Genomic DNA, 10,831 nt, shown 5'->3' on the forward strand with positions numbered 1-10,831 from the left:
GGCCAAAAATTATGGAATATTTAGTCATTACGTGAGAAAGCTGGTCAAAACATGGTAAAAAACAGACAAAACACTGTCAGATTTTGTGGTAACATGAGTTGCATCTGCCCATGACGTATCCCCTGATCCTCCCTCCCTCTTGGCAGTTTGCACAGACCAAGCCACAGGTTATGCCGATTTAGCTAGGTACTAAAATACATGTGTGAGATTTGGTACTTATGGTAATGCTAAGCACATCTGGTATGACTTAGAAAAAAAATGCCAACCAATTTTCTGTTACTGATCTGTGATGAGCATATTATAATGGAAATAAGGTGTTTAACTTTATTTAAGAAGTGGCACCAGCATCCATACGGGACATGTCTTCACAAAACTCCAGTACGTATTAGACCTACGCAGTGCACACGACGCACTAAGTCACAAGTCTACTACGAGCCCAGAAGGAAGTGCTTATATTTACTTAAAAATGGGCAAGCCACAATATTCCCAGAAATTTAGAAAGGCGTGGCTAAAATACGAAAACTACAAAAACTGGCTGCTCAAGATCCATGGAGATGATAGAAATGGATTTTGTAAAATTTTCAACTGTACTGTACTTTGCAAAATTGTGCGACCTTGAGAAACACAGAAACACAAACATAAGGAAGCAGCAGAACCTTTTAACAGTGTGACACACAATTCTCCCATTTAAGAAACTTGATGAAGCCAAAAAACTGGAGGGAACTTTGGCCATGTTTGACCTATTGATTAATATTGACCTATTTTGTCAATATTGTGTAGAAAAAACTGCTGTAACTTGATTACAAAATTGGGGGGGGGGAGGGGGAGGAGCAATATTAGTGACTTTTAACGGAATGGTTAGCGACATTTTAGCAACTTTTAGGCATGAGCATAGCGACATTTGAAAATGTGGGTTGGCAACCCTGATTCCTTTGCCACTCCAGTCAACCCTCTGCCCGCTGTCTGCCTCCACAGGTGCTGTGTGTTAACTTTGCCCTTTTTTTTGGCCACCTGACCTGGCCTAACCATGCCGCCCTACCATGACTCAGCAAGACAGCGGAAGAGTTTGACCCAGGAGCAGAAGCCTGACATGATCAAGCGGAATGAGAGAGGAGAACGTAATTGTGCCATGGCCAAAAAGTGCCAAGTCGACGATTCAGCTATTGTTATGATGGAAAGGTACCTGGTCATGTACTGCAACCGACGGGAGAGGGAAGGAGTTCCAATAGAATCTGTTAATGTACCAAGGACTCTGTGGAGCTGGCGTGGCTAGAGGACCGTGCTGGGGACCAGTAGGAGTCCTGCTCTGCTTTGGAACCCCACTCCCCCTTCCCCCAGGAAGCCGACAAACTCTTCAATTCAAGGTGAGGAATCCTCCAGTGTGTGTGTGTACTGTTCATTTTTGGTAGGTAAATGTATGGGGAAAAACCCTGGAAAATTGCCTCAAACGGTGAAGTTGGGGCCGACTTGGGACCATGAAACCCTTTAACATGTAAACATACGGCTGTATAATGCGGAACTTTCGTAAAGTGGGACCAGCCAGGAACAATATTCGCGCATTATGTGAACAGTGACTGTATATATATACTGTATATATGTTTGGCCATGTGGAGAGGATGGAGGGTGAAAGACTGACGAAGAGAGTGTATGTGAGTGAGGTGGAGGGGGGAAGAGGGAGGGGGAGGCCGAGGATGAGATGGAGGGATGGGGTGGAGAGGTATATGAGAGAGGGGGGTGTGAGTTGGGAGCAGGGCAGTGAAATGGCGGGGGACAGGGCGACTTGGAGGCAATTTGTTTGTGGCCACCCCAAATGGGATTGAGGCGTCTGGCAATAGGTAGGTAGATAGATATATTTATCTATATCTATATCTCTATCTCTATCTCCTGTCCACCCACTGTACTTCACATACATTCCTCAGCAGTCCCATCTCCACTGCTCTTACTCTTGACTTTTCATTTTCATGCCACACTATAGTCTCAAATCCATATGTTAAAGTTGGCACTAACACTCCCTCGTGTAAGCCTCGTGCAGCTGCAACACTCAAGCCTCTGTTTTCTTATCAAGGCTTTCATTGCACCAGCTACTTTTCTTCCGTGTATCACTCTACTTTCAGCCTCATTTGCACATTTTCCTCTCTTTTCTATCATTGTACCCAGGTATTTGAACACTCCCACCAATTCCAGTCTTTCTCCATTCACAGTAACATCACACTGGGAGTTACCTTCTGTCTCATAACCATCACTTTGCTCTTTTCTGCATTTACTCAAGGCACAATGCTCACAGACATCAGCAAAACTCTGCACTAGCCTACCAAGTTCTTGTCCGGTACTTGCAAGCAGTACTGCATCATCAGCATACAACAAATTTGAGATATTCCATCCATCACCATTCATTACCAATGCCATCCCTCTCTCCATTACTCATGTTTTTACTTCTCTTATTACCCCATCCATATATATATATTGAACAACCATGGGGACATCACACAACCTTGTCTCATGCCCACTCTGATCGTGAACCATTCACTTAGATGCCCATTAACCCTTACACATGCTTCACTACCTTCATAAAAACTCCTGGCGGCACCTAGCAGCTTACCACCTACACCATACATGCGCAAAACTTTCCACAGCCCCTGTCTGTCTACTTTGTCGTATGCTTTTTCCAGATCCATGAATGCCATAAACACCTTATAGTCCTTCTCACAAGCCTTCTCTGCTATCTGGGTGGATAGGACACGAAATAATGTGATTCGTGAAAGGTGTGGAGTGAGGAAGTCGGTGGACACCAGAATCAAAGAGAGTGTACTGAGATGGTATGGTCATGAGGAGAGCATGGTGAGAAAGGTATATCTGAGTGAATTTGAAGGAGGGAGGAGGCGAGGTAGACCAAGGAGAAGGTGGAGAGATATGGTGGATGAGTGTGTGAGGAAGAGAGGTTTGGAAGTCAGTGAGGCTAGGGAACTGACTGAGAGATCAAGCTGGCTGGATGAATGTTGTGAGGAGAAGTGCATGATCAGGGATTTTGGCACCCCTTTTTAATGTGGCAGCGGCCGGATTGACTCGATCGGATACATTAATGTGAAGCTACAGAACATGGTGAATGTTTTTGGCGTATCCGATAGAGCCAAGATTCCAGGGGCTTGAATGATGAGTGATTGGAAGCGTGACCCATTGGATTGGGCAAATTTGGGCTGTTTGGAGATTGCTACTCCTCACCCTGCCCTTGAGTGGGAAAGGAGGTCCGGATGATGATGATGACGATATATATTTGTCTATATCTATCTGTCTATCATTCTGTTGTCTATATCTGTCTATCTATATATCTATATCTGTCTATCTATCTATCTTTCTATATATTTATACATGGTTGGTGGTAGGTGGGGGCACTCACCATCCACTCACTTGATATAGTGCTGCTCTCGGGTGTCTGCCCTTTCCTCTCCGTACTTTCCTTCCTTCCTCTTCTGTCTTTCTTTACTTCATTCTTTCCTCCTCCTTCTCCCTGCGGGTGGCTTTACACTCTCTCTTTTGTCTTTCTTTCCTTCTTTCTTTACTCCTCTTCTGCCTATGAGTGACTCTGCTCTGAGTGACAAGCCAAATGGTTTCCTGTACACCAGGAAACCATTTACTACGTTGGGTGGTAACCACATAACCAAATTATGGCACCTGGTGGTTTAGTGGGTAATTGCGGCGCTCCAGTCGGATTGAGCCGGTGAAGGTTTATATCCAAGGGGTGGTTGGGGTTATTGCTCATGTAATGCCACTCGGGGATGAGTGAGGCTGGTCACTCATCTTAAATGCCAGGACCAACATGCCTGGCCTCGGGCTCCTATGCTCCTCATGGGGCAAGGTATGACTGGATGATGGATGGATGTATATATATTTATGTGTATATATATTTGTATGTGTGTATGTATATATATATATATATATATATATATATATATATATGTGTGTGTGTGTATATATATGTGTATGTATATATATATATATATATATATATATATATATATATATATATACACACACACACACACACACACATCCATCCATCATCCAATCCTATATACATCCATCCATCATCCAATCAATTATATATATATATAGATATATATATATATATATATATATATATATATATATGTGTGTGTGTGATTGGATGATGGATGGATGTATATAAAATTGGATGATGGATTGATGGATGGATGAAAATATATAGGATATATATAGGATTGGATGATGGATGGATATATATATATATATATATATATATATATATATATATATATATATGTATACACAGTATATTTGTACATACAGGTCTCCCTTGTTTTACATTGTATCGTTTTACGATATTTCTCATTTACGATCCTTCTTCTTTAGTACCAAGTGTTCATTTTACGATTGAGCTCTCTCGCATTTACGATTGGGCATGTGGAAACCCTGCACTCACAGGCAGATCAGCTGAGAGATGCGTGGCATACCCGCCCCACTCACACAGTTTCCCGCGCTTTTGCCAGTCTGACCAGCGTGCTTGTTCATCATACAACCTCTGTGCATCTGTGTGCGTCAGTGCCCATGATATTACTATTTCTCCTGTTCATCATTACCCACTAAACCACCAGGTGCCCTAATTTGGTTATATGGTTACCACCCAGCGTAGTAATGGTTTCCTGGTGTACAGGAAACCATATGGCTTGCTACTCAGTGTAGAGTCACTCATAGGCAGAGGAGGAAAGAAAGACAGTAGAGGGAGTGTAAAGTCACCCATAGGCAGAAGAAAGAGGAAAGAATTAAGGAACGAAAGACCAAAGAGGAAGGAAAGAAGAGAGGAAAGGGCAGACACTGAAAGCAGCACTACATTGAGTGAGTGGATGGTGAATGCCATATATTTTTCATTCATTCATTCATTGCCAGATGCCATGTATCCCAAACAGGGTGGCCAAGGGCTTAGAGTTAATTGTTTTACAGGAAGGGGCACTAATCCTCCACCAACCCCACTTGACACGTAGGGATGCCAACAGCATCTGGTGTTCCCAGGCGGTCACCCATCCAAGTACTAACCAGACCCAACGTTGCTTATATGCAATGTGTATATATTTATCTATCTATCTGTATTTATATATATGCTGTTCCTAACTTATGAACATAATTGTTTGCGAAAGCTTGTATATGTCGAAGCTGTAAGTCCAGCTTAACTATTGCAAACAATGAATGTCGCTCATCAAGATGAACCTTACCTGAACACCGTTGATCAGTCCCCGTCACTCACTCAGAACAATAGCTGTCATATGCTTTGGCTCAGATAAGAGGTTATATCTGTGCACTAGTTAGCATCCAGATGCCACCTGTTGTTTGGCAACTCAGGTAGTAGCTACAGTAGAGTCTCGGTTATATGACATCTTTGAACCAGAAAATGCGATTAACTGAAGGTTTTCCTAAATTCTCAATTCAATTTCCCAAGGAACCGAGATCCAACCAAAATTTCAACCTAGGCAGGCTCTTTTTGCGCCATCTACAATAGTTCACGATGCTTCTGCAAGGTTGAGCTTCAGGCCACCTGCCGTATTTGCATTGTGTTTAGTTGTGCCCTGCCTGGTCTTGTGTATTTTTCACTGATAAGATCGCGATGTCTCCTTTCAGGGTGAACCGAAGTGGTGAAAACAAGAGGAAAAGAGTTGTACTTACTTTGAAACAGCAAACAGAAATATGTAACAAAATAGATCAAGGAGTATGCAGAAGTGCATTGATGAAGGAATACAGTGTTGGGTCTACCACTCTTTATGATAGACAGAAACAGAAGGACAGAGTTCCTAAATTAATGGTTAACATGTAGTGCAGTACTGTTCTCATGTATATTATGCTATACTATATATATATATATATTATGTTATGCAGGCATACCCTGGCTTAATGACGCAATTGGCTAAGTAAAAACCCATCGCTAGGCGGGGTATCGTATCTTGGGGTAGATTTAACATGTACACGTACATGTACAACCAATTCCTAAACTCACCTAAATGAGTTTTAAAAAAAGTTTAAAGCCAATCTAAATGGCCTAAAAGCAGTAAAAGAAGCTAACCTAAGCCTAAAACCAGTGCCTGTTTTGCTTGTACCCGGTCAAGCCACTGGAGAATGCAATCTCTGACTTGTATTCAAACACAGTAGAAAAGAAGCAGTAGCATTGTACAGTACCCTCGCGTCCAGTACGGTATTTCTGTCAGACACTAGTATTGTACTGGACAAAATCCGTACTGCACAAACAACAGATGTTATGGGAAAAATGAATAATGTCAGACAAACCTTGAAAATGTACCCCCAAAATTCAACTGAACTACATTTTGACATAACTAAGATTTTACCAACCTTTAAGGTTAGTGGTGATGGGCTTAGGGGGGATGGGGGGGGTTTCTGAGGCTGTAGGAGGTCCTACTGACCCCCTGGAAGAGGTCCTTCAGGATCCTGAGGAGGCCTCTTTGCCTCAACCTCCCTCATAAATCCCTCATATTCACACATTGACACATTGTCATCTTCGTCATCAGGGGGAAGTGCAATACTGCAGTCTGACTGGCACACGTCACGAGTCACGAGGAAGGCGTACTGGAGGCGCGGCAGCACTAGGGAAATGTTCCTCAGTGTTGGCCATCTTTCCACCCGCGTGCAGGTAGTAGTGTTGGACTTAGCACATCAGTACTAGAGAAGAATTCCTTGGATTTGGCCCACTTTGTGCGGCCGATCCGTAGTAGCCCAACAAATCCATAATACAATAATAAATCATTTAATTTTTTTGCCGACCATACTGGATGAAAATAGTATTGGACAAACGTGTACTGGATGCGAGGGTACTGTATACAATCCCTCCATCAGACGGTCCTGAGACAAGTGATTAAACATCTGTTATGCATAGTAATAACGTATGAATGATGCAGAATCGTCCAAGGTGCGAATTGTTGTGACGGAGAATCGTTGATGTTTTGATGGGGAATGCGATCGAAGATGTGATCAGGATAGCCTTTTCAACAGCCCCTCTTTGTCATTTTTGTTACTGTTCTGGTTGTTGAGCTCCTTTATTTTCTTCTCTTATTTTCCAAAATTTATTAGAAAATCCTTTGTAATCTCAAAACGTTTTCCCTTGATCAGCCCGAATGTAAATACTGTACATGATTTATTGATCGATGATGCGATTGGGATAGCCTTTTCAATGCCCCCTGTTTATGTCGTTTTAGCTACTGTTTTGGTTGCTGAGCTCCTTTATTTTCTACTGCTCTGGTTGCTGAGCTCCTTTATTTTCTGCTGTTCTGGTTGCTGAGCTCCTTTCTTTTCTACTGTTCTGGTTGCTGAGCTCCCTTATTTTCTACTGTTCTGGTTGCTGAGCTCCTTTATTTTCTACTGTTCTGGTTGCTGAGCTCATTTATTTTCTATTGTTCTGGTTGCTGAGCTCATTTATTTACTTCCTTCTTATTTTCCAACATTTATTCAGAAATTCCATTGTATTTTCAAAGCATTTTCCTTTAAAAACTCAAATGTAAACACATTTATCGATCGATGATGCGATCACGGTAGCCTTGTCAATGGCCCCTCTTTATGTCGTTTTAGCTACTGTTCTGGTTGCTGAGCTCCTTTTTCTTCTTTCTTATTTTCCAACATTTAGTTAGAAATTCCTTTATATTTTCAAAGTGTTTTTCCTTGAACGGCCCGAATGTTGACGCATGATATATTGATGTCACAGTTTTCATCAATGCATGAAGTATTCACTCTGAGGTTTTCATAAATATTGATATATATTTAAAATTATTATGTATTCCATGATAGGTTAGCTGACAGTTCATTGATCAAACACGAAATATTCTTTGTTGAGTCGCCTAATTGCCCACACTGTTTTGTACCTCATCTGATGAGTGAGAATCCGTACCCCAAATAACTGTTCACTCCACCTGTGAGTAAAACACAATAATCTGAGTCTAAAAACAGTTTATGAATCAAACTAAACACAAAATTTATGTCTAAAATATCATTGAAATCGATAGAAAAAAAATAATAACCAATCACAAAACCAGGGGTAGGCCCACGATAGGCAGGGTAGGGCGGTATTTCTACCACCATCACCATTCCAGGATATCACATGTAGGGGTATTGTAAATCGGGGTTTGCCTCTATTACGTGTACAATTTCTACAATGATGGGGGTGTATTTTCACAAGCACAGGTACGTATACTAGTGTATATTATATTCATTCATATGTAAAGATCCATTACTCGAAGTTTGGAAAGTCCCATGAATTTTGTATAATGGAGACTCTACTGTACTTGCATGTGATTTAGATTGGTAAATTGTGTTTGTATTTTTGGAATACAGTATTTTGTTCATATCTGTGAAAATTCTTGTTAGAACATAACAAGTTGGGGACTGCATTTATATTTAATTATATGTATGCAAACTCCCCAGCCTCATAGCTCAGAAGTTTGTCAGTCAACTTTTTTAGTAGAGTACCTGTCTACAAGTAGAATTTGAAGAGTTTTCCAATGTTAAGTTTGGATTTTTGTGATCCAACATTTCTCAAGATTTATAAAAAAAAAAAAAAAAATAAAAAAAATAAAAAAAAAAAGAGAGAGAGAGAGAGAGAGAGAGAGAGAAATCTTGCAGCATGTTTCCTGAACTACAAGTGAAGTTTTTCTCATGACCGCAAATGGAGGTGTGAAATTGTCAGTCATTTCTTTTTATGAAACTTGGAGCAACTGAGAAGCCCAAATATTAACATACATCCCTTGGAAACCATCACAAGCATTTTAAGCTATATGGAGCAAATTAAATCTCCAATCACATTTGTGGAACTGAATCTGATGGGATTCATTTAGTAATGCCTGAGAGGGTTCGTAAGGCTAATATACTGTACGTTATTTTTAAAGTTTTCTCAGGTATCCATTGACTTAATCAACACAAATGATGGTGGTGAATTTCATCACAGCTGTATTAATACTGCATTACAGTATTGTACTGCCTTTGAACTGGTATAATTTGTTCATTGCTGTTATAAGTTGTGGCATATGACTAAATGAGAGTTAAAATGTGAATCTGAGTAATTTTTGCATTTACTCTGGGTGTGAGTTTTACATATACAGTAGATTCTCAATTATCTGCCATGATTCAGCCAATCCCTTTGCTGGATATTGCATCCGGCTCAATATTCGGCACTGAGGTGGATATTACATTATTATGCGTCTCAGCTTTCTATCCTAAAAACTTTCCCATGAGTAAAAGATGAAAATTAAGCATAAACTACAATACAGTAATGATGCACTACATATATTTACATATGTATAAATTTTTAATATATATATATATACTGTATATATAACGGCCATGCCACGTTGAGTACACCGCTTCCCGTCCGATCAGCGAAGTTAAGCAACGTCGGGTCTGGTTAGTACTTGGATGGGTGACCGCCTGGGAACACCAGATGCTGTTGGCAGCCCTACATGTCAAGTGGGGTTGGTGGAGGATTAGTGCCCCTCCCTGTAAAACAATTAACTCTAAGCTCTTGACCACCCCGTTTGGGATACATGGCGTCTGGCAATGAATGAATGAAAAATATACACAGTAGGCTCTCGATCTTCGATTAATCTTACTTTGATATTTCGTACTTCGATCAGGCTCGCCTGCTTGTCCAAAATTCGTGCTTCGATTTCAAAAGTCGTGCTTCGATCACTCAAGTCGGGTTGCGAGCGCATGTCGAAGCTCATCTGTTCATCTGTCATGCCACCTACCAGCCACTTGGTGAAGCTTGCCCTCATTCAAACATTTGAAATCTTTTTTGTGATGATGTAGGCAGTGAAAGCATCAACAGCAGTGGCCATTGTGATTGGGACAAGGATAAGGAAGCAGCTGTTCACTCAAGCGGGGTTGGGGCGAGCGCAAGTGATGGCAGCGAGGGTGGCAGTGGTGGCTAGCAACAGTGACTCAGCCATCACCTCGGAACCGGTCAGGACAATTTGCCATCAAGTTAATTTGCCATCATAACAATAACAAGACAGTTCGCTGTCATTAATGAAAACAGCTATGAGTGATGCTAGAATATAATTCAAAGGGAACTACAGAGAGGAAGAAACAAGTTAATTATTGACTAAAGGTGCAACTAATAAATAATATCCAAAGCCTATGCTATTGAACATAGACTCTGATGTATGCCCCAGAAATATAGTTATTAAAGTATTGATTGATTAATAATGTATATTTATAGAATGACGGGGAATCATCCAGGGTGCGAATTGTCCTGATGGGGAATCGTCCATGTTTTGACGGCGAATTGACTTGACGGTGAATCGTGGAATGTCCAGAATATTTAGAATTCAGAGTAACAGCAAGAGAACTGCAACAGCCTTATGAAGAAAATGAAAATGATATAGTGGGAAAATTTTTATTTGAAAGGAGTAGAATGGAAGAAAAGAAAGAACTATTACATAAATTTTGGAAAAAAAGAGAAAGGAAATTAAAGGAATTCACTAATCTACAAGAAGAATAACAAAGAAAATACAGCAAAACAATAAAGGATGAGGAAATCAAAACATAGGAAGTAACTAGAATTTTTTTTTTTTTTTTTTTAGGAGGTACCGATGAATAGGTGATACCTTCGCAGATTTCATCCATCCATCCACCACATGAGCTTCATTCTACCTTCGCAGATTTCATCCATCCATCCACCACATGAGCTTCATTCTTTCTATATTCAAGTGTGTGCAGCCTGTATTTCTTGCTTTTTTTTTTTTTGTCAATAGTAAGTAAATATATACTAAATATAAGCAAATATATGGCTGTGTTAAGAGTTTGGGTG

General features: G+C 40.6%; 1 non-coding gene across 1 annotated transcript; it reads left to right on the forward strand.

Annotated features, from left to right (window-relative positions):
* The first annotated feature begins 9,353 nt into the window (after positions 1-9,353).
* On the forward strand, positions 9,354-9,472 carry LOC145403318 (5S ribosomal RNA). Its single transcript, XR_013897975.1, has one exon. It is a non-coding gene; the product is annotated as a 5S ribosomal RNA (ribosomal RNA).
* Positions 9,473-10,831: the final 1,359 nt, after the last annotated feature.

Source organism: Coenobita brevimanus, chromosome 6 (genome assembly GCF_032717465.1).
Source record: "Coenobita brevimanus isolate Jiangsu-jjx chromosome 6, ASM3271746v2, whole genome shotgun sequence".
Taxonomy (NCBI): Eukaryota; Metazoa; Arthropoda; class Malacostraca; order Decapoda; family Coenobitidae; genus Coenobita; species Coenobita brevimanus.